This window comes from Canis lupus, chromosome 1, assembly GCF_011100685.1.
Source record: "Canis lupus familiaris isolate Mischka breed German Shepherd chromosome 1, alternate assembly UU_Cfam_GSD_1.0, whole genome shotgun sequence".
Classification (NCBI taxonomy): Eukaryota; Metazoa; Chordata; class Mammalia; order Carnivora; family Canidae; genus Canis; species Canis lupus.
This window is the reverse complement of record NC_049222.1, coordinates 37,967,855-37,973,607: the sequence shown is the minus strand read 5'-3', so window position 1 is coordinate 37,973,607 and position 5,753 is coordinate 37,967,855.

Here is a 5,753-nt window from a genome sequence, read left to right as displayed (position 1 = left end):
TGGGATCGAGTTCTGCATCAAGCTCTCCACAGGGAGCCTACTTCTCCCTCTGCCTATGTCTCTGTCTCTCTCTGTGTCTCTCATGAATAAATAAATAAAATCTTTAAGAAAAAAAAAAAACTTGGGGCTGGTAACAGAATGGAAAGACCTGGTGGGAATTGGCTAAAACTACTCTAAGCAGATTGAGTAGGCAGAGAAGCTCAGAGGTAATTAGACAGACCTGCTTAATTTTCTTATCAAGTTTACCATTAGCCTTGGTCGGAAAAGATAAAAAGACCTCAAAAATACACTTACAAATATGTCATTTAGTAGAGGTTAAAAGACTCACTCTTTCAGAATATGCAGTTCCAAATATATCACTACCAGAAGAGCCTTTAGAAGTTTCTCCAAATGGTTAAGGGGGAAATAAAGTCTCAGCTTTCCTTCTGTATCTGTTGACTTAATATTATTATGACATCGGGACTTAAAGAAAGCAGAAAACCTTTACTTGTCTCCCTTGAATCCTAAGCACAGGATTTTGGTGCTGACATTTCAATGGTGGTTCATGCCTACACAAGGCCACCACTTTGAGTAAACGGTCAGTTATCACATCAGAGACTGGCACCCACAACTCAAGAGAGTCTTAAGTCATAATGAGTCCAAGAAGTAGGGTACAGGAGTGGATTTCATATACTCTTGATTCAGCTGAGTTTGATTCAGTCTAGAACTATCCTAAAATTTACATGCAAAAAATTCTTCTTGAGGGACTAAGTTGTGAAATGTCTTAAAAGCCTGCTACAGAGAGAAGTATTTGCTCTAAGTTCCCTTTACAGTTAAATAGAAATATATGGTAAGAATACATTTTGGAATATTCTAACATGTGCATTTAAAAATATCAGAGCAGAGCATCTTAAGCCTAACATCGATTTAGCATCAATTTAGTTTAAATTCATCTTAAACTGTAACAGGTCTTTAAATGTTTGAACATAAGTTGATTTCTGCTAGCAGTGATTATTATTTCAGAGCATGATATGCTTAGTATTACATATACCCAAGGAATGGCTTACATTTCTACCCTGTCATCAGTTCCTGTTTTAATCATAATCCATTTCGCTACAGAGTCAACTACACAAACTACACATCATTACCAACATGTATTGAATTTATAATTAAATCCTCATCTTCTTAAATAGGATTGGATAGAAATATGCTCAAGTAGTACCACAAAGAGTCTAGAGTAAAAGTATATATTCGATTTTTAGAGATGCTATGCTATGAAAAATTAGATTCCACTCTCAACTATTAAAATTGTTCTGAATCAAACCAGAATGAAAGTACTATATTGTACTTTGCTAAATTTCCAAGAGAGAAAAGTTTCAGGAGATTACTTCAGTTTTTTTCATCAATAAAAGAAAAGAAATCCACAAAATTTCATCTTTAAATCTCAGATGAATAGGATGCTGAATTGAAATTGAAGTCAGGTTATTATAAGGCTTCACTTAGAGCAATTACTGTATTCCTTTAAAGTTCTGCAAGCTCTCAAATCACAATTTAGCAGCATGACTAAAGCTATACCAAAGAATCAAAAGCGGAGTGTTCATAAAGGTAGGTAAATGCCAGCTATAAATTTCACGGGGTTCAAAATAATCAGCAAAATAATCCTACTGCAAAAAAGAAAGCATTACATGTTAATTTAGAATGAACATAAACAAAACTTATTTAAATTATAATATGTAAACATTTAAGCCTCTAGAAAGGGCTTGGTAGTGAGAAGATTGAAAGATAATGGGTTTGGTTTGGGAAATGCCAACAGATTGGCAGGACAATACCACTGGGTATTCAGGTGATTTGGGGGAGGCAGTAGTTGAATTACTACCACCTATACAGTCCCAGCAGTATTTTATATGTGACTCAAACTTATATCGCACACATTCCTACCTCTTCTCCCACCATACACACACAATCTGGGAGAATGAGAAATAAGAAATAGTTACTTCATATATTCATATGATATGTTCATAATATACGTAAGATCCCAGGAGGGCAAAATATAGGTGATGTTATTAAGTGTAGTAAAAAGTAAAGATAAAAAAAAAAAAAAAAGAAATGCTTTGACTTAAGTATTATGTTCCAAATGGGAACACTCCTCGATTTCAGTGATAGTGTAGGAAACATACGGACCAGGGTAAAATAAAGTGTATCATAAAAATGTAAACATTAACTAAAAAGCTCAAGACAGCCTTAACCGACACCCACAATTCTAGCCCTTACCTGAGGCAATTACAATCAGGAAATTGGTGTTAACCTTTCTGAATGGTTCAGGAAGTCTTTAAATTCTGAATACTTTTTTTTTTTTTTTTTAAGTATGACTAAACTGCTGCATGGTATCTCCTTTTATGGGCGTACAATTTTCCATTGTATTTTCCCCCTACAGATGAGCATGTAGATTGTGTTTTGGGTTTTTTTGTGTGTGTGTTTGTGGGGGGGTCTTTTGGTGTTTTGCATGCACACCTGCATGTATGTCCCAAGAATGATGCAGTGAACAGGCTTCTCTGTATTATTCCTTGTACACACAAGCAAATGTTTGCCCAGGTTGGACAGTAGGGGCAAATACAAATTAAAAAATAAAAAACTTAAGTCTCTTCATTGAAGTGAAGAAACTCCTCCAATCCATGCCCCTTTTCTCAGAGTGTTTATAATTGAAAGTTTTTAAGTTCTCTGTCTCTTTGATATGTATGTAAATCTTTTTTAAAGCTAAAGAAGCCTCTCTCCAGGCTTTCTCAAGGACATCTTTGGGAGTCATCTCTTTGAAATTTGATTATGAAGAGAAAGTGTCCCTATCTCCCAATTTCTGGGGAAGGGGAGAAATCTTACATCACCTTGCAAAACTACCTCCTGCCATGAAGATAGAAGTGATTTCTCCTTTGCATAAAGCCAATGAACTAATACAGTCACCCCAACTGCCAATGCATTTAGGATGAACTGTGTATTGACAAAAGGTGCTGTCAAGTCCTCTTATCTGAGGACTAGTTTACCTGGAGAACAAGTGTGGAGTGGGTTGTATCTGCTGGGCAATACGAAGGGGCGTTTTTAATCTCTTAGCTATCGCCCCTGAGGCAAACATTCTGGCTTTCTGCTTATTCAATAAACACCACCACTTTCTCTCTACCTTTGCAGAGCCATCTTCTGGGTGGGAGGAGGTTTTGTTTCTGTTATTTCCCCAGCAATAGCAGTTCTGCTTCTTAGCAAGGTGTGGGCATAGTGTCAAGTGCACAGCATCAATGGAGGGAGCCTGGGAGGTACCCATTAAATCAAATCTGGTCGAAGAGCAGATTGCAAACACAAGTTTCCTGGTATGTTCACCAATATCAGGGACACAATCAAACTCACACATTTCTTGGGGAATCTGATAACATCTTGTTTTATTTTTTATGTTTCCTGGTTACCAAGATTTAACACATGAGTACTCTTCCAAAAACACTTTTTACATTCTTTGCCCATTTTTACTCATTTTTTGTTATCCTGCTTTATTGACCCTTACCCAATTAAACAGGTTGCAAATATTTTGTCTGTTGTTATAATTTCACTTAAATTCTCATTAGACATGACATTGATGTAACCAAAATTCTCGTTAGACATGACATTGATGTAACCAAATGTACTTTTTCCTCTTGCATTAAGCATGTGGGGATTTAAAAAGGAATTTCTTAGCCTAATGTTAAAATTTTTCCAAACATGCCGAAGTTTCATAGCTGTATTTGTTTTTACATTTAGGTTATTCATTTCCAGACTGTATCACTTTGAGGAACAGTACAATAGAGACAGGACTTATTTTTTCCCAAATGGCTAACTGTACAGTCACTTGGAGATTAGTCCAGGCTGTCAGAATCCTTAAGCTACTACATCTCTTTTCAGTGGACGAAAGTTTTATACTGCTTGTCCGCTATTTAAGCCGTTCAGACTTTTTAATAACACTGATGTATACACAGAAATAAAAGTCCTATATTTTTAAAATATTCATGTTTGGGGTAATGTCATAGATTCCAAACTCAGTAACTACTGCTGCTTATGATAAGAGATTTCAAAAGGAACATCACCGGATATTTTTAAAGATTTATTTTAGAGAGAGAGAGAAAGGATGGAGAGAGAGGGAAAGAGAATCTCAAGTAGACTCCCCACTGAGCAGAAGCCCAATGTGGTGCTCAATCTCACCTGAGATCATGACCTGAGCCAAAACCAAGTTAGGTGCTTACCTGACTGAGCCACCCAGGCACCCTTCAGCAGATTTTTTCTTTTAAAGCAGATTTCTAGTTCGTTTCCCAGAGTTAGCAGTCTTTACGTTCTGTCTCCCTTTCTGATATTTCCCACACATTTCTTCTCCCTTCCCTTATATTCCCTTTCACTATTATTTATATGCCCCAAATGAATGAGAACATATAATGTTTGTCCTTCTCTGACTGACTTACTTCACTCAGCATAACGAACTAGGGGTGGTAGAAGGGGAGGAGGGCGGGGGGTGGGAGCGAATGGGTGACGGGCACTGGGTGTTATTCTGTACGTTAGTAAATTGAACACCAATAAAAAATAAATTAAAAAAAATAATAATAAAGCAGATTTCTGTGCCTCATCCCCAGAAAGATATTTAAATAAGAGGGTATGGGAATAAGGAAGTCAAAGTATTCTCCTCTCTTTAGCCATTTATGTAACCTATCCTAAATTCAAATTTTTATGTTCAAGTTTACAAAAACAAATTGTAGTGAGAATTTAGGAGTAAAGCAAAATACTCAGTTTTATTTCAAAAATGTAAAAAATGATAAGTGGAATAAACTGACAAGGAAACAGAACCCTCAGTGTTCAAAGAGAAACCAAACAGAAGACTCTCTGTTCTTAAAATTATCCTCAAAGAAGGTAAAAAATGTAGTAAAGGTGGGCACCGACAGTGCAATACTCCTAGTTTTGCTCAATTTAAGCATGATGAATTTCTTGTAAAACTGAAAATCAGTATGTAAAAAGAGAATTCCAGACGACTTATCAATTTCAGTGACCACACAGGATAAGCTTTGTATGTCTAACATTTAGGATTTGGCACCAATTTTTCATACTACTTACACAATGGACTTTGGAATTAGTAAAGATTAAGAAGCTGTACATTGACCTAGACCAGAAAAAAAAAAAAAAAACTTTAGAGCATGACACATATTTCTTAGAAAGCAAGATTTAATGCAATATTTTTTAAACATTAAGAAGGGACTACATTAACTAAATGGTGATATTTAAATAAGGGTCTTTCTTTATATTCCTTAGCTTCAGAAAATCTGAATCTGTATAGATTATATGTCCCAAAAGATCAAAGAGCTTATTTACTTAAATGCAGAACATAAACACATCTGTGATTCCTAAGCAAAGCCTAGATTTAACAAGAAGGGCAAGCTACATTGTATGGCCCACGATAACTATTTATTCCCAGAATACACCTATCAGAGCAAATGCAATTCTTGCTAGGTTGCTCTCAACAAATGCATAGATCTTTCCTACCCATGCTCATTATGATGTATAAGAAAATTTGGTCAATGCCTCACGTTGCAATAGCTCTGGATTATGTCACAAACACCTTTAAAATTCCTTTGAAAGAAGTCGAACCTTTCAGATGATAGCAAGTCCCTTAAAAACAAAAGAGACAACGTAAATAGACAGTTTTCTAAGGCAGAAAAGCACACCCCATCTACCTTTCTAGAACCACATTAATTAAAAAAAAAAAACACACACACACAAAG